Raw genomic sequence first — 19,463 nt, forward strand, 5'->3', positions numbered from 1 at the left:
GCCAATTCTCGAATTGTACAATAGATGGAATACTCTTCATTTTGGCTAGACCCAAGCAAGTAGTTTGCTCACTGTGTCATTTAGAAAAATCACCTGTATTGGAATCAAACATACTTTAAATATCTATGTCCTGCACTTGCCAACATTTTGTACTTCAAACTATTTTAAATGTATTGTTTCTTTCCAATATTCAAATCCTTTAATTGCCAGCACAGAAACACATTATTTTCAATAAATTAATTTTGTCTAGGTCAGCATGTTTTTCCTCACTTTTGTAGGGGTAAGGTTATAATAATAAGAAACCAGATCTGAGGTATTTATCAGAGGAAAATATGAACATTTCTCCAAATATGTTTTGGGACTACCCTCTGGTGGAGTAGGCAATGTTCCGACTGTGTGTAGTTAAAAACTGTATGTAGGGTACTAGCTCTATTTAAATTGTGGTGGGCATAGTGATGGTAACAAAACATTTCACCATCATTAGCAGAATGAATATACATACCCTCGCTTTCGAATACAGTATAATATTCAATCTCAGATAGCATTAAAGTCACTGTTCTTACATCCCATTAATCAGAAATAAGACCTGGTGTTATCACATCATCCATAGCAATTTTAAAAACATATGATAACTGCAGAGTTTCTGTAGGACCAAAAATATCACATGGGACCTTATCCCACACAATTCCTTCAGGGACTAGAAAAGCAGAAATGTTTACAAGAGATACGTTTCTTTGCTCTTTCTGGTAAGATGAACGAGGTTTCAACACCTCAGCTACCAGTTCTACAGCAGAGCTCCCTGGTTGTTTATGTCCATTTACAAGCAAGAAGAAAACAGTCACAAATCCAATCTACGAAAGCAGGAAAAGCAACAAAATGCAATCCACACGCAAGACTTTGAAGGGATCAGATAAGGTAATTTCAACCACAGAAGAAACTAATGTGCACTATGTAGTGAAATGTGAGAAGAATCAGCAGAGAAGTCCTCAATGTTAACAAAATAACCAGAAGCAGTCTGTGTGAAGACAGGGGACTCAGTTGGTAAAAGAGAACTAGTAGACACCTCCAAAAGTGTTTCATCATAAACAAGTGTCAGTAGAAAACTGTAGACTTATGTCTGATGCATTTGCAGCTGGAACCAAAGTTTATTCTCTGCCCTCTCCAACCGGGGAGAAACAATATTGGTGATGTTCAATTCTCATAGAGATATTTTCTGTAGGGTAGTGAGAGGAAGTAAGGAGCTATCCAGGAGTCCTCATGGCCTACTGTGTAGAATGGGCCACATGCTGCAATTTTACTTGATCAATCAAAACAGATATTTGGTCTTTACAACCAGCAAGCAGTAGCAAAATCACAGTCCTGAAACCCTGAATGCCAGGGACTGGCATCACTGCACAGCATGAGAGGCCAAATGCCTTCTTTACCCCAGTCTTCTCTTGAACTAGATCTCCGACTTTTGAAATCCAGACAGAAGGTGCTGGTGTCTCCTTCACTCCTTCAGTAGCAGAACATTTAAATTGTTCATTAGAGTGCTCATCCCGGAAGTCTTGTAGTTCCTGTAAGCTAGTGAAATGTTCATTTATGTCAAAAGGAGTATCTGCCGCCCCTGTGCCAGGACTGTCGAGATCTGGAACATACATCTGGATGCCAAAGTGGACCTTGTAGGAGGTCCGGGCACCCAAAGATCATCTTGGTAGATTATGTAATGATCTCTGAACTCCATACAAGTGACGAATCCAACTCTGCCCTGAACCTAATACTCTAGCTGTTAGGGATTGCTTTAGTTCACGGTTCTTACACTCCATGATCAAATTTTCCTCAGGATGAGATGGAGAGGAATAATGCACAGCTATACCCAATGTTCCCATATTATCCTTGTAAGCCTTAGCGGTAAAAGCAGGGCCCTGGTCCGAGTGGAATGCACCTACTGCACATGCCTCGATAAGGACTAGCAAATCTGTAATAACAGTACCAGGATCAGCCGATCGCTTGGCCTCACCAATATGAATCTGGACCAAGACTCTACAGAAACTAGAATAAATTTAACTGCACCATCAGAATTTAAGGGACCCCAATGGTCTAGATACACGTATTGAAGGGGTTTGTTTGAAACTAGGAGGGGTGTCTGTGCTGGGCGTGCAATGGTGGAACTTTTAATTTGTTGGCAAATGTCACAACTAAGGACATATGGTTTTGTCGGTTTGTACAGATCCTTCTACCAACAGCACTTCTGTAGTACAGAAACAGTGGTTGCCACACCAGCGTGAGCATATGCTATACCTTCATGAGCAGCTGATATTAGTTCTGGCATGCAGTCTCATTGGGTATCACACAATCATCCACCCCAGGGATGGTAGCAAAAGGAATGTTTTGAGCACTTAAGTATTATAAATATTTTGCTGGCTATTTTTTATGTAGGGGTGCCATTGCATGAGGAATTGACTACAGCCATTATATCTTCATACACCCTCCTGTGAGAAAAAATAATTGCAGCTACTGTTGCAGCCTTGACTGCAGATTTTGCTGCTTCCTCAGCCAGTGAATTCCCAACAAATTGCATTCCAACACCTGGATGACACAATGTATGATTTGCATGAGCCAGTGGCTGTAAGTTGTGCCACCCTTCCCCAAAGTCATTTCCCTTTTGAGTCTCTAAATTCATTTAGGTGCCAGTAATGTAAATTTTCATTAAAAGACTGGACACAATATTATGAATTGCACACTATGAGTGTGTGGAATTCTGGATCCGTATTTTCTAGTGCCAGAATCAAGGCTCTCAATTCAGCCATCTGTGCAGTGCAATCCCTTAGGCACTAGGATAAAATTGTCCATCCATCAGGAAACTATGTACCATGGCACGCACCACTGAGTATTGGTGTTTGGTGTTTGAAGCAGGCTAAGCTGAACCATCAGTACATATGATATTGTTTATTCTGAAAAGAAGGCAATATGTTAGTAGACATGGGGTATTTTTCCATACTGGAGAAATTCTTGAGTTTGTAGAGTAGAGTCAAATTCATGGTCTACGTCAGTACTTGTCAGGGAAGTGCCCATTTGTATCCATCTTGGATGTATGATTTTTGCATTAGGAACACTGGCCTTTGTAACAGTCCCTAACGCTGGAAAGGGAGTAACAATTATGGTTTTCCCTTGAGCAAGTGGTTTTTCTTTTATGTCAGTCATCTGAACTGCAGTCAGTATTTTTTCAGTGGATGCAAAACGCATTTCAGCATTAGACAAAAATGTTATTTAAATGCGATGGGCTCGGTGTCACCCTCAAATGTGTAACATTTTGAACCCACAATTATACGGATTACCAGATTTGTTTTGTTTAATCGTGTATGTGTTGATGTTTAAAGGCAAGCATGTCATTTTGTAGTGATCTAAAAATCTGTGTAGGTTCTAGTGCCCAATGTGTACTGGAAAAGTCTGGGTGAATTAAATTGTATAACTGTTTTATGCATTGTGCATAATTTGGTATGTATATTCTGCAAAAATTGAAGAATCCTAACAAGGATGGCAATTTTTTGATGGTGTATGATGATTGTAAAAGAGTACAGTTCTCTAGTAAATGTGGTGCCAGGCTCTTGTCCTCATTTTTTAAATTGTATCCTAAATATAGGACACTGAGAAAGACAAATTTTGTTTTTTTTAAATTACATTTGTAGTCTTGTAGTCATGTTCAGCAAATCCAAAGAAAATGTGATCTACTCTGACTAGATGTGTATTTAATAGGGGTGGGTGGTGAGTTCCGCTCTGTTGGTGAAGTTAACGGGGAATGTGGCCAAAGACTCTGCTAGCCCAGGCAGTGGAGTGGAGCTCACCACGAACGCACTGCAGCCCAGTTATGGGACACACAGAGCAGACAGTCTGCGCTTGCACTGTGTGGCAGTGCGCACTCTGCCCAAAGATGTCGGTGGCGGCTGGGCGTAGCCGTGGAGCTGCTGCAAGCTGCTGCTTAGGGGCTGCCAACTGCACCAGCACCAGATCCAGGTCTCCCTCCATTCACTGCTCTCAGCAGCCTGGGAGCAGGGGGCAGAGGGAGTCAGAGGGCCAGGCCACTGGCAACTTGGACCCTGGATGGACCCACGTAAGACCCTCATTTCACTTTTTCTTCTAAGTGCACACAGAGGCTGTCACTGAACATGGACAGAATTTGCATATGAGGGGGCGTCAGTGCTTGGAAGAAAGGAAATTTCCAGTCAGGTCTCCACTTGAAAAGAACCTGTCTCCCCACAGACCATGGGAAAGGAAGTTGTGTTATGGGGTACAGCAGGGAGATCTGGAGACCAGGGAAGCATCATCTGATGAGTGGTAGACCAGCAGCCCCGCCAGATAGAGATGTGTGTGGCCTGAGGGAGTGCCTTAGAATCCAGTGGCAAGCAAGGCTAGACTTTGTGAAAAATACCAGGCTGCTGGTGGTGAGCTGGTTTGCTGCTGCTAGTGCTAGGCCCGTAAGAAAGGGCAGTCTCAGGCTGTGTGTAAGTGCAGACAAAGTGATTGAAAAACTGGTGCAAGGCAGGGATTGTGCTTGGCCCACTGAAGCAAGTTTGTGAAGAAGGGAAGTTGGTAAAGGGAAGTGTGCAGGGGTGGCTGAGAGCAGCAGGCTCCAGGCTGGTGAGCTGTGTCACAACAAGAGGCCTGAAATGGCAGCTTTTGCTGTTGTTTTGACATACCCTGATCTGAATAGGCACGATCTTTGAAGCACTAGCAGTGTCAGGCCTGGTTAGTACTGCTATCCAGGCCCAACCCTACTTAGTGCTTCCGAGATAGGGCGCATTCAGCGCCAGGATGTAAAGGTAGGCGGCACTCCCCTGCACGTAGAACTCCACCGGATTCCACCGAGTTTTTACTTAACTCTGCGGAATTCAGCAAAATAGAACTCTGTGAGCTCAGCCCACCACTATTGTTTAAGTCATTCATGAGATATATGTCATCAACATAGGACAATGCTTCTGGTTCAATATCGTGTAGAATTGATGTTACTTGGGCAGAAAACAGTCCAGGACAGCTCCTAAAATACCGAGGGAGACGACAAAGGCAGCATTGTGAGCCTGGTGCAGAGAAGGCAGTTAAATTCCTACTTTCAGTTGCTATATTTTGGCAAAAAAAAGCACTGGAAATCTCCAGGGTTGTTTTGTATTTTTTTATGGACAGTATTGACAATGTCAGATGAGAGTTGTGAGTACTTTGTTGGTTTCACATAATATTCTTGTATAGGTTCTGAAAGCCCCCCCCTCTCTAAGTTTGTTTGTCTGATGAGTCCTGAAAGGAATGAGAAGGACCTATATCAGTGTACTTATATCTATCAGGCTGTTTTAATGTATCATGGTTACGTGATTTTGTTTTTATGTTTTTTTTGTTTGTCCTACCATTTTTTAGAACATCCTGGCTGCCTATCTGGTCTTTTTCAGAACTACCTTTAAGCTGTGGCTTATGTGATCTGACTCCCAAATTATCTTGACCTATAAAAGTATAGGCGTCAGCAATAATTTTTGATAGTTTGCGCTCCAGAGCTGCAACAGCAACCTGCATGAGGCATTAAAGGAGTACCAGCCCTGCTGATTTCCTTTTAATATAAATTGCAATGATTGGAATAATGTGACAAAGTTGGCAATTAATATCATCTCTAAATCCAGGGCAGGGACTGCCTCGTATTAATTTTGAATCTGTTTTAGCACTTCAGGCAAAACAGCAAGTGATGGTGTACCATGTGTTATGGTATATGTTGCAGCAAAGCCTGTACCCCAAGTGCCACAGTCATCTATGGGGGAACCATCCCATGTGGCAAGCAATTAGTGAGAAATCTATGTTTATCCTAGGATCCTGTGTGAGGAAACATTGCTTCAAGCTGATTTGTTCTAGTGCAATCCAAAACGGAATTTCCTCCTGTCTGGTGCGTATTTTACCCATAAGAGCATTGATAGTTACAGGACTAATCACAGACACAGCTAACTGTGGCTGCACAGCTTGAAGAGCTCTTGCTGGCCCATTGTTTTTGTATATGCACAACAAACTCAGTCAGATGTCTGTATAGTCTAACTAGGTCATTGGATATTTGGCATAAATGACCTGCCTTTAGTTGTTGTAAATTAGGATACAGTGTGTAGCGGCTTGGACTGGCCATGTAGCCCCATCATTGATGAGAGGACCAGTTCTAATGTTTTGTAGTACATGTGGGAGGGCACCATCGAACCAATTGTGATGTTCCTGATATGTTAATGCTATTTCTAAATCATTATGAGGTCTATATTGGCCTGGTAAGGCAGCTTCAGTGCACATGTGAAATGTTTGTGTGTTAGAGTCTACTGCAGAAAAGGTGACCCATGAGTAAAATGCTTCCGTTTTATAAGCTTTGTGAGCCTTAACCATGAAGATGACATCTCTACCCCCATAAGGTAGCCCATTTTATGTTAAGTGTACTGCAACAGTAGGTCTGTATTTAGCCGGAATAATAATAACATTCACACTTTTCAATACATGGGATTCAAATAGGGAATATATTAGTGGGGTATCCTTTCAAATATTCAAGTTTTAACAATCTACAGACAAATATAGGTACCTTCTATAATGCTGAGGAGGATGAATCCCCAACATCAAGGATGTCTCCATTTTAAGGTGAATAGGGGACCCTGGGCACACACAAGAAGTACTCATGAGACCAGTTAAATAAGTACCTGACCTATACATTTTTATTGTGCCATGTTATTCTGTACTCACTATAAAGATAGGACTGTGTATTAGGGTGACAGAACGTAAGGACGAGAGAACTGAGTCTGTCTACACCATCAGGACCTGTCGATCCAATTGCTAGCAAGCTCACAGTACCTCACCTGAACCCCCAACTTACTCAGGGTAAAGGATGATTTCAGCAACCATGAACATGACACTCTGACTTCAAAGGAAGTGGTGGAAACAGATCTTACCCTTTCATTGTTTTACCAATGCATGGCCAATAAAGATAAAAATAAAGGTTTTCAAACATTCATTGAAACAAACATATTCTTGCATAGGGAGAATGAGCTGCAATTATTAAGCAGATGAAATAAAATATTGTAACCAGCATTACTAAGATGGTGAAAAGAATAAACAGTCCAACCATGGTAATCTTAGATGTATATATTCCTACCTATCTCTACCTACACTCTGAGAGCATAGCATGTGTACACTCTGCCTCTTCCCAATGTAAGAGGATAGCCTGGAATCCCAATACCTGGTTCGCTGAGTCAGGGAGCTGGTCTAGAGTGGAGTTGGCAATCCTCTGCATGATGGACAATCAGCATCAGCAGAGCTGCATGTCGAACACAGGATTTCTAGGACATTAGGGGCAGGAGTGCTCCTCTGACTCTTGCAAGGCAGTGCACCATTTGTATATTCAAAACACATTATATTAGAGGTACAGCTCAGATGCAATGATTTGTCTAGATGTTAGAAGCTGTTCCCGAACAGGAAACACAAGCACTAGGATATCTTGTTCTATGTTCTAAGGCTTGAACAGAGTGTACAAATTGCATAGTGAGAAAGGTTTTCTGAAAACAAGCAATATGTAAAGCGTCTTCTCAGAATAATATCATGCAGGTATAAAATTTGGTAAATTTCATTGGTAAAAGGTATGTCATCCTCAAACATAAAATATAAAATGTAAAACTAATCTACAATGGAGAACCAGAGTGGACGCAAGAAGGCCTCACAGCAGACCCTAATTTCGCATTGGCTACATGCACAAAAGCAGCACATCACTAACATCCACCACTACCAAAGCTGCCACAATAACCTCTTGAGAGTTTGGAATGGGTAAACCTACCCTCACTTTTGCACCTTCTGATGAATCTTCATGGAGCTTTCTGAAAAAAAAAGTTCATCCACCTGTGCTCCTTCCTGGAAAGATTTTGGAGAAATCCGGCAAGCAGAGGCCAAGAGTAATGGGGCATCTCGAAATGTGAATTCCCTATGCAATCTCCATAGGGAACTTTAGACAATGCTATAGGAAAAAAGCTGAATATAATTACATCAAATCTGGCAGAAAACTAGAGCGTTTGCCAGAAAGTGTTCTTTTTTGTGATTTTCTGTAAATCTGCTCATCCTTTATTAGAAAAATTAAAGTTAAAATAAAATAGAGATATGTGGACAGGACATGTACACATATATTCTGATTGGTCTGATTGGTTGGCTACACCCTGAGTAATATGTTGTTGCAGCCATTACGTCCATTACAACTCTCAGGGACATGACAAACGTGTGACACACCTAGACACCATCTTGATGGAATCAAAGTTGTAATTTTAAAAGCATTTCAGGCATACTGCAATAAATGAAGAGGTGAGGGACATTTTCCCAAGTTGGCTGTCCAAGGTAAAGAGATCAAATGTAGCCCTAAATGCAGCACAATGATAGAAGTGTACAAAAACGCTTATGTTACTCGTGCAACAAATAATCATGTGATCAGTTGAACAAAAACATAAAATAGCAACTAATTTAAAGAACTCGGAAATAAGTCCTTATTTTAGCTCTCTAGAGTACTAAACACAGGCCCTCATTTCAACCTTGGCGGGCGGCAACCGCCGCCCTCCAAGTTGAAACCGGCGGGTGGCCGCCAATGCAGCCGCACTCCTGCGGGGCCTATTTGGAGATCCCCGCTGGGCCGGCGGGCGGAAACCTTGTTTCCGCCCGCCGGCCCAGCGGGGATCTCGGCCGCAACACGGGAGCCGGCTCTAAATGGAGCCGGCAGTGTTGTGGCTGTGCGACAGGTGCAGTTGCACCCATAGCGCTTTTCACTGTCTGCTATGCAGTGAAAATCTGCATGGGGACGTGGCAGGGGCCCCCTGCACTGCCCATGCCAGTGCAGTCCAGGGGCCCCGCAACTCCCCTTTCCGCTGACCTTTTCATGGCGGTTCAAACCGCCATGAAAAGGCTGGCGAGAGGGGGACTCGTAATCCCCTGGGCTGCGCTGCCCTGGGGGATTTAAACTGCTGGGACTAAAGTGGCAGGAAACTGCCGGGACTAAAGTGTCGGGAAACCGCCGGTCCCGGCGGTGCAACCACGGCGCTTCCGCCACGGTCGTAATTCCCCAGGAAGCACCGCCAGGTTGTAATGACCCCCACAATGTCTTAACTGCACTTAACTCTCTGATCTATCTTGCTGGTTAGGGGTACACTCACAAAATGTACTGTCTTCCCACTGGCCAACCTGCAACTAGTGGGAGGCCCTGTGGACACTGACTAACACAAGAGGCCCCTGCTGAGTGAGAAACTGATCATCCAACAGAAGGGACACCTTCTGCAAAAACACTGGTGAGTGAGTGAATGAGTAACTTAAACTTTTGTGTAGTGTTCTCTACCGGGCTAACCATTTCAAGGGACTAATTTCTCCCCCATGTGCTTTAGTGATGGGCTACTGCTTCGCCCGCCTCACCACTGGCTACCTTAGGATGTGGGCCATTTATCCTGAAACCAAGGGTAAAGCACCTGCTGCTGGAGTACTCGTGTAAACTACTGAGGTGTTTGCAAGTTTCAGGTGTGTCAGTGTGAGCTACCATGTGCAGCCTGCGACTGTGTGTCCCAGCTGCCAAGGTGTTTTCAGGCTGTCGCTGAGATGTTTGTTAAAAATGTGTTACTTCCATGTGAAGCTTGCTGGGCCATGTATTTCTTTGGTGAAACATTGTTTACTTTGTGACACTGTTGGTGAGTGGTGCTCTGCCTACAGCTGTAGGTATTTTAAGGCATTGAGGGGGTCATTCCGACCCTGGGGGTCCATGACCGCCATGGCGGAGGGCAGCGGAAGCACCGCCAACAGGCTGGCGGTGCTTCCTGGGCTATTCTGAGGTCAGAAAAGGGGAACCGGTGGTTTCCCGCCGGTTTTCCCCTGGCCCAGGGAATCCGCCATGGCGGCGCTGCTTGCAGCACCGCCACGGGGATTCCGACCCCCTTCCCGCCAGCCTGTTTCTGGCGGTTGTCACCGCCAGAACCAGGATGGCGGGAACGGGTGTCATGGGGCCCCTGGGGGCCCCTGCACTGCCCATGCCACTGGCATGGGCAGTGCAGGGGCCCCCTCACAGGGCCCCATACAGATTTTCACTGTCTGCTTAGCAGACAGTGAAAATCGCGACGGGTGCCACTGCACCCATCGCACCCCTGCAACTCCGCCGGCTCCATTAGGAGCCGGCTTCCTCGTTGCAGGGGCTTTCCCGCTGGGCCGGCGGGCGGCCTTTTGGCGGTCGCCCGCCGGCCCAACTGGAAAGTTGGAATGACCGCCGCGGTCTTTTGACCGCGGGGCGGTCATTCGGCGGTAACCGCATGGCGGGCGGCGACCGCTGCCCGCCGCGGTCAGAATGACCGCCTGAGTGTCTGTTACCTCTGAGAGACTGAATTGGATGGCGTTTGTTGCCGGGCTGACAGTTTTTTTTTGCGCTACTTGACTCTGCATTTGGGTGCTCCAGGGAGCATGTACCTCAGAAAAAAATTAAGTTATTGGGAATGATTGTATTAGGGAATTGTCTCTGTTTGAGTGCAATGTGAGTGTAGCAGAGGGGCATATGCACAGGTTGGATGTGAGCATTCTCACCAGGCAAACATGGGATCATGTTCAGTCATTGCACGTGCATGTTGACACAATTGCACAGTTTAAATGGTGTATACCCGTGTAGATCTGAGTTTATGTTTCAGAGAGCACACATGCAGTATGTATGTCTATGTAGGCATGGATTTGTGCTTCAGATGATTACTACAGAACATTTTGTATTTTGGAAAGCACAAATTCATGTGTGAAGTGGTTACTGTGATCAAGTTACTGCTTTTTTAGGCGCAGCCTAGATCTTTTGGTACTTCCCAATATATGCAGCCAGTCATTACAATTTCAGCTGCTGACTTTGCTTGAGCAGTGGTGCAGAGGTATTTGAGCAATGGATGCATTGTTCATTTGAATCTAGTGCTAGCCAAAAATATCTAATACATGCAAATAATGTATATTTCTACAGTGTTGAATCCTGATTACATGCTATCTGAAAAAGCTTTGTCTATATTCCTAAAAATCTACATGACAACCAACCTTTGTGTCAGAACATTTGATTGTCACCTCTCTTTTTTCCTTCTATGACAGATACTTTCCATACTTGCACTCCTTCTTTTGCTGAGCAAAGGCTACTCTGTCATATGTGTGTTTGTCTTAATCTCTTTTGTTGTATTTCTGCAACTCCCCACATGTCTTTTCAAAGATTATAACAAACTAAGGCGGTCATTCTGACCCTGGCGGTCAAAGACCGCCAGGGCGGAGGACCGCGGGAGCACCGCCGACAGGCCGGCGGTGCTCCAATGGGGATTCCGACCGCGGCGGTAAAGCCGCGGTCGGACCGGCACCACTGGCGGGCTCCCGCCAGTGTACCGCCGCCACATTGAATCCTCCACGGCGGCGCAGCTTGCTGCGCCGCCGAGGGGATTCCGACCCCCCCTACCGCCATCCAGATCCCGGCGGTCCGACCGCCGGGATCCGGATGGCGGTAGGAGGGGTCGCGGGGCCCCTGGGGGCCCCTGCAGTGCCCATGCCACTGGCATGGGCATTGCAGGGGCCCCCGTAAGAGGGCCCCTAAATGTATTTCACTGTCTGCTGCGCAGACAGTGAAATACGCGACGGGTGCAACTGCACCCGTCGCACAGCTTCCACTCCGCCGGCTCGATTCCGAGCCGGCTTCATCGTGGAAGCCTCTTTCCCGCTGGGCTGGCGGGCGGCCTGAAGGCGACCGCCCGCCAGCCCAGCGGGAAAGTCAGAATTACCGCCGCGGTCTTTCGACCGCGGAACGGTAAGCTGACGGCGGGACTTTGGACTCCGCCGCCCGCCAAGGTCAGAATGAGGGCCTATGTCTAAGTAATGCCTCTAAATCTTTTGAATCTCACTTACTAATCCCATCAACCATCTGCATGAATTCAAATACTCACCTACTAACGATTACAGCCATGTCATATTAACTTCATCTACCACAAAGAAACTTAATTAAATGAATTGAGTTGTTTCCTTAACAGTATAATATGAATTCAAAAAGCACACAATAACCAATAACACTGGACTAACCACTAACCTTGGGTGCCGGATCAGCATGCTTCACAGCATAAAGAACTTCAATGCCTCGTCAGGGCTAGCAAGCTCTAAACAAATGGAAATACAATTTATATGAGATATAGAACCCCCTTATTTTGTTCATTTCTAAATGAAGTGCTTTAAGTTTTGCAGTTTTGATTTCACCAAGATGACTTTTGGTGTGCTACACTTCTGTATTTAATACACATTGTTAGCACTCTAGTTGCTGATGAGAACACTGTGGGGAAATTGGTATCAGGGGCAGGGGCTCAGACAACAAAGGGCATAGGGAAGAGCCAGCACACTGAGGCCCTCATTACGATTCCGGCGGGTGGCGGAGGCCGCCCGCCAGAATTCCGCCCTCCATAATACCGCTCCGCGGTCAGAAGACCGCTGAGGGTATTATGAGTTTTTCCCTGGGCTGGCGGGCGGTCTCCAAAAGACCGCCCGCCAGCCCAGGGAAAAACTCCCTTCCCACGAGGATGCCGGCTCGTAATAGAGCCGGCGGAGTGGGAAGGTGCGACGGGTGCTGTTGCACCCGTCGCGTATTTCACTGTCTGCAAGGCAGACAGTGAAATACATTTTGGGGCCCTCTTACGGGGGCCCCTGCAGTGCCCATGCCGTTGGCATGGGCACTGCAGGGGCCCCCAGGGGCCCCGCGACTCCCCCTCCCGCCATCCGGTTCCCGGCGGGAGAACCGCCAGGAACTGGATGGCGGGAGGAGGAGTCGGAATCCCCAAGCCTTGGAGGATTCCTTGGGGGCAGCGGGAAACCGGCGGGAGACCGCCGGTTTCCCTTCTCTGACTGCGGCTAAACCGCCGCGGTCAGAATGCCCCGCGGAGCACCGCCGGCCTGTCGGCGGTGCCTCCGCGTCCAGCGGCCCTGGCGGTTACAAACCGCCAGGGTCGTAATGAGGGCCTGAGTGTGTCAGGCAGGTGAAGAAATGGCACTGGAGTACAACAGACCACAAAGGGTAGACCAGAGGGACAGTGGCACAACAAATGACCATGGAGGGCAGGCTAATGGGGACATGGGCAGCAAGCCAACCATTCAGGACAGGCAAGACTGGCTGAAGCAGCACATCACACAATGTAGAGTTGAAGTGAGGGTAGTAGTAGCACAACAGACTGTGGAGGGCAGGAGCCGTCAGGTGGGGGCACAGACTTGGACAATGGAGGGAAGGAGGTAGGTGACAGAGAAAGCAATCTTACTACACAGGGCAGCACAATTGATCACACAGGGCAAGCTGGATGATAGTGGCAGCACAACAGGTCATTGAGGGCAGGAGGAATGGTTAGTGGCAGCACAATGAGCCATCAAGGGCAAGAGGGAGGGGGCAGGGGCACTCACAAGGACAACAGATGGCAGGGGTAGGAGGCAGGGGAAGCACAATGGACCATGGAGAGATGTGGGGGCAGGGGTATGCACATGGACAACAGAGGTCAGGGGAAGGGAGGCAAGAGCAGCAAGCTGACCACACAGGGCAGGCAAGGGGGCCATGAATAATGGAGGACAGGAAGGAGGGTGCAGGTTCATGGCAACAGGAAGGAGGGGATGCGGGCACATAATTGGATAATGAAGGTGAGTGAGAGGGGGGCATGGGTAGTGGCAGGGGCCATCAGGTGACCATGCAGGTTGGGTTTGAGGGGCAGAGGCAGCTCAACAGACCACACAGGGCAAGCAGGAGGGGCAGTGACTTTCAGCCAACCATGGAGGGAAAGTGGCAGGGGCTGTGACAACACAGAGAAGCAGGACAAAGGGGTTATGGGTACCGACACGGACAATGGAGGGCAGAGGGGGAGGTGACAGGGAAAGCAAGCTGACCACACATGGAAGGCATGTGGGGACTATGCCAGCACCACACACCATACAAGGCTTGTGTGACTGGCAGTAGGACCATGGAGAGCAGGGGGGTATGGGCATGCACATGGGCAAAAGAAGGCAGAAGTGAGGGAGGGAAGGGCAGCAAGCTGATCATGCAGTCCAGGTGGAGGGGCAGTGCAGCACAATGGGCCACGGAAGGCAGGAGGGAGGGTGCAAGGGCCAAACATGGACAACGGATGTCAGGAGCAGCAAATTGATCTTTCATGGCAGATGGGAGGGGCAGAGGAAGCACAACCCACCATGGAGGGAATGAAGGAGGTGATGGGTATATACACAGACAATGGAAGGAAAGAGAGAGGTGGCACAGGCGATAAGCTGACCATGTAAGGCAGGTGGGAGAAGTAGCGGCAGCTCAGTGGACCACCTAGTACAGGCAGGGCAGTTAGTGGCAGCCCAACATACTAACGTGTGCATGATGGAGGGTAAGGGGCATGCATAAAGGACTATGGAGGGCAGAAGGCAGCAGATAGTGTCTGGACTCAGACAACAGAGTGGAAGGGGGAGAGACAGGAGTGGCAGCAAGCTGACAATGCATGGCAGGCAGAAGAAACAGTGACAGCACAACAAATGACGCAGGACAGGCAGGGGGCCAATGGAAACACAATGAACAATGGAGGGCAGAAGAGAGGGCAGCACAATGGACCATAGAGGGCTGGAGGGAGGGGATTGGGACATGGCCTCAGACAATGGAAGGCAGGGGGAGAAAGAAGGGACAGAGACACTAAGTTGACCCTGCTGGGAAGACTGGAGGGGCAGTAGCAGCACCACAGGACATGCAGGGCAGACAAGAGAGGCAGTGGCAGATCAGTGGACCATGGAGGGCAGAAGGGAGGGTGCAAAGGCACGCACAAAGACAACAGAGGGCATAGGGGAACAAGGCAGGGGCAGCAAGCTAATCACAAATGTCAGGCAGAAAGGGCAGGGGTAGCACAATGGACTATGCCTGACTGGAATGAGTGAGAAGGGCCATGGACTTGGACAACAGAAGGCACTGGGAGGCTGCCAGGACAGGGACAACAATCAAGTGGAGGGAGCTTGTAGGGGCATGGACTCAGAAAACAGAGGGCAGGGAAGTGGGTTGTAGGGGCAGCAAGCTAAACAGTGGCATCACAAAAGATCACACAAGGCAGGATGGAGGGGTCAGGGCACAGACTTGGACAATGACGGCAGGGAAGTGGGAGAGACGGGCAGCAAGCTGATCATGGTGCAGAGTCCTCATGGGCAGGGGCAGCACAACTGTCCATTGAGGGTGGGGGGGCAAGGACAAACAGACAGAGAATGAAGAACAGTAAGGAGACTGGCAGTAGCAGGGAGAGCAAATTGAGCATGTAGGGCAAGCTGACATGGATAGGGACAGTAACCTGTCCACAGAGGGCTCGCAGGATAAGGCAGGGGCAAGAAGATAGTGAACTCAGGCCAAGCAGAGGGGGGAAGGTACAGTAATCTGACCAGGGTAAGCAGGACAGCATTGGCAGTGTTAGCACAATGGACCATGGAGGGCAGCAGGGACAGGCAGCGGCATGCATATGGAGAATGGAAGGCAGGTTGTGGTGACAGGGTGGGCAGGGTGGCATGGAAAGAGCCATCAAAATGAGCTACTGAAGGCATACAAGACAGGACAGGGTCATACGCATGGAGAAAGAAGGGCACAGGTCAGGGGACAGGGTTGCAGCAGCAATTAGCTGACCACAGATGGCAAACGGGAAGGTTAAGGACATGTGATGGAAAACCAATGACAAGAAGGAGGAATAGGTGTAGTAAGCTGACCACAGAGGGCAGGAAGTGGGGGCAGGTACACCCAAATGGAGATTGGAGGGCAATCAGGAGGGGCGCAGGGGCAGGCTGTTACAAATGGCCTATGCTATTCCAGTAAAGGTGTATAAATTCATGAAGGTGGGGAGGCAAGGGCTTGCACGTGAAGAAAGGATAGTGGGCCTTGAGGGTAGGGGCAGCAAGCTTACAAAGGTAGGCAGACAGGAAAGGCTGGAGCATGAAGACAGAGAAAAGAGGGCGGATAGGAAGGGGACAGAAACAGCAAGCTGGCCACAGAGGGCAGAAAGTGGACATTGGGGCACACAGATGGAGAATGGTGGGCAAGCAGGAGGAGAATATGGGCATGTGCAACAAGCAGATCACCGAGGGCAGACTGCAGTGTGTTGGCCAGCAGCAGGGGTTGGCCTGTGCTAACCCCCTGTTGTGAATGGCTGAAGGTTGTGCACAGTGGAGGTGTTAGCTGAACAGTGCAAAATCCCTAGAAATTCTTAAAAAACAAAGGTTAAATAGACCGTCCATGGCCTGATTTAGAGGTCAGTGAGTATTTTACTCCTTCATAAATGTGACAGATATTCTGTCTGCCATATTACAAGTGCCAATGGATATAATACACTTGTAACATGTCAGACGGGATATCCATTATGTTTATGCCCAAGTAATCTGTCTTCTGAACTCTAAATTAGGCCCATAGGCAGGTGTGGTAATATGATTTTCCCTAATATTAAAGAAACACAGAAACCTACTGAAAAAAACAATGGTTAAAGTAACATTATAGTTAGGTATGATAATAAGATCTTAGCTTAAGGTTAAAAAAAAAATTAAATTCACTGAAAAAACTAAACAATGTTTAAAGTAATGTTATAGTTATGTGATGAAAGGGGTTCAAAACGAATGCTAAAAAAAAGCACTGAAATCATACAGTTACAGTTTAGCGAACTAACTATAACTTGCATCCCCTTGATGCACTGATAGTCACCTCACATATCACATCACAAATGAGATGCTCAATTACATCGATGATGATATCACTGATGACATCATCCAATGAGTTTGAGAGTTTGCTATACATTTATCACACTGAAAGGTATTTTGTAAGTTTTATTTGCATGTATTCCTCCCATTTGGCTCGTGCAGAAAGGATGCAAGAGTTGGATTTTGCCCAGCTTGAGGATGAACCCTGTGCTGGAGGGATGTTCCAACTGCTGCTATACCTTCTATTTCTGGCCTGGCTGCCTAAGTACAACCACAATCTCTCACTTCTGCCGCACCCACCATTCTACCGCCTGGCTCACGAGCTGCAGTGAACCGCGTTCGCAGAGAGTGCAACATTTTAGAGCCACTTGCAGGGGAGGTGACATGCTGTTTATATGGCGAAACATTGTCGCAGGGGAGAGTGACCTGACTATTCACTGCAGGCCTGTGATGGCTCATAACCAGAAATTGTATTTTCACCATGATAGAAAATAATTGCAGGGCAAGTAAAAATGTGCCCAGATATTGAAATTTGAGAAGCAGTGAAAGCTGTAATTACGGTATTAATTTTTCTATTATCTGGAACACATCTGGCTATCATTACACATATATACTTATTCAACATAGCTAAAGAAAATGTTGAGACAACTTAAGATCCACGGTTTGAACAAAAGTTGCATCAAAAAATAACCCAGCAAGTTCTACAAAGAAATAAGGCCATATTTATACTTTTTGAGGCAAAACTGCGCAAACGCAGTTTTGCCTCAAAACGTTTAACGCCGGCTAACGCCATTTGTTTGCGCCGCTCGAGCATCAAATTTATACTTTGACACATGACGGCGCAAACCACTGGTGTGAGTCTTTTTTTTTACTCAAAGCAATGCGTCACGTCATAAAGAAAAACGACGTTAACGCGTCGAAAATGACTTTGAGCCGTTTACGATGTCGCAAACCGGATACACACCTTTTTTTGCCGCAATTGCGTCAAAAAGCAGCGCAAACACTGCAAAATGTGCAAAGGAGAGCCAAAATGGATCCCAGAAGCTTCGAAAGACCCCAGCAATATGACAACAGACCAGGAACCGGCCAGGAGGATCCACACAAGACCCAGGAGAGGGAGAAGAAGAAAAGGACGTGTCGGTTAAGTGCAGAGGAGCAGGAAATATTGGTGAAAGAGGTGACAGAACACCAGCACCAACTTTTTTTCACCTCCAAATTGCCAATTGGTAGGTGAGAGGCAATTTGGCAACAAATTGTTGACAAGATAAACAGTGTGGCTGAAGTACGGAGAACAGTCATCGAGTGCAAGAAACGCTGGCATGACTGCAAGGGCAGGACCAAGGAAAAGATGGCCAGGAACAGGAAGGCAGCACTGCAGACTGGAGGTGGGAGTCCAGCACCGCAGGAAGCCCTGGACCACATGGATGAGATGGTGGCAGCCGTCATCCCTGAGGAGATTGTCACAGGGATTCAGGGACAGGACAGCACAGACTACCAGGAGACAACACAGATGCAGGGTAAGTCGCATGGGGAACTAAAATGGCCATCTGTACACTGTAAGCGGGGGGGACCTACCTACTACACAATGCATGGAAGTCATGATATTCAGGGAGTGGAATGGGCAAAGGGGCATGGCACGGGGGCATGGGCTGTTCAGAGGAAACCTGGGGCACAGTACTACACTACACCAACAACATTTGCATTGGGGTATGCTGCCATGCCAAGGATGATGGAAAGGGAAAGCCAGTCCAGGAGGGTAGGGTACAACGTAAAACTGGCCTGCTGTCACATGACAGCTGGTATTGTTGCAACATGAACTGGGGCTCAATTAACAGTCTCAGGCCATATCCGCAAGTGGAATTTAACATTGACAACAGTAGCCACTACCACCTCTGCTGCGTGTGTAGGTCAAGTAGCTAATGGCAGCTACGTGCCCATGGATCAAACACACCCAAATTAGAGGGTTCAGGATGACAACGTTATCAATCCCTTGTAATCAATAAAAATGTGCTAAACCTGTCAAATGTGAATGTCCATAGTCGCTACAAACATCAGCCATTGTCAGAAACATTATGAGGTACTCAGCAGTAATGTCATACCCATACTGTGCCTGGGTCACAATAGCTGCAATGAAACTATGCAACAATCCCAACTGTTATACTGCTCAGACAACAGCATTGAGGGGGAGGGCATATGTAATTGGCTAGTGGCATACACTCGCACAGTCAGAAGAGGAAATTGAACACTGCTAGGACCATAAATGCAATCCAATGTAGCACACATTCCCCAACATCAACATTACACACTACCAATGCTGACATCTGTAGTGTGCCATGCCAATGCTATACATAGAATATGCTAGGTCTCAGCAACATATAGCTGGATGTGAAATATCTGACACTGGGGCAGTACCACATTGCTAAGTGTGGTGCAAGTGCCATCAGAACACCCACAGCCAGTGCAAGGCCACAACATGAGAATGGAAGTAGACGGAGGGGTGAGTAGGACAAGAAGATGGCAACATACAACTTGGCCAGAACCTACACCTAGAGGATGTGACGCTGATGTTCCCCTAAACTTCCCACACTACATGTGTCATGCAAGTGGGGCATGGACCTGGGAGAATGCTAATATTAATGACAGGAACAATGAACAGGAACTAATATCCCAATGTGCAACCAATAGGAAGTCAGGCACATCACATTACAAATGCCACAACACAGACACACTAATTGTACAATATCTAATTGCAGAGGATAATGGTTCTC

The sequence above is a fragment of the Pleurodeles waltl genome, chromosome 1_1 (assembly GCF_031143425.1).
Source record: "Pleurodeles waltl isolate 20211129_DDA chromosome 1_1, aPleWal1.hap1.20221129, whole genome shotgun sequence".
NCBI classification, from domain to species: Eukaryota; Metazoa; Chordata; class Amphibia; order Caudata; family Salamandridae; genus Pleurodeles; species Pleurodeles waltl.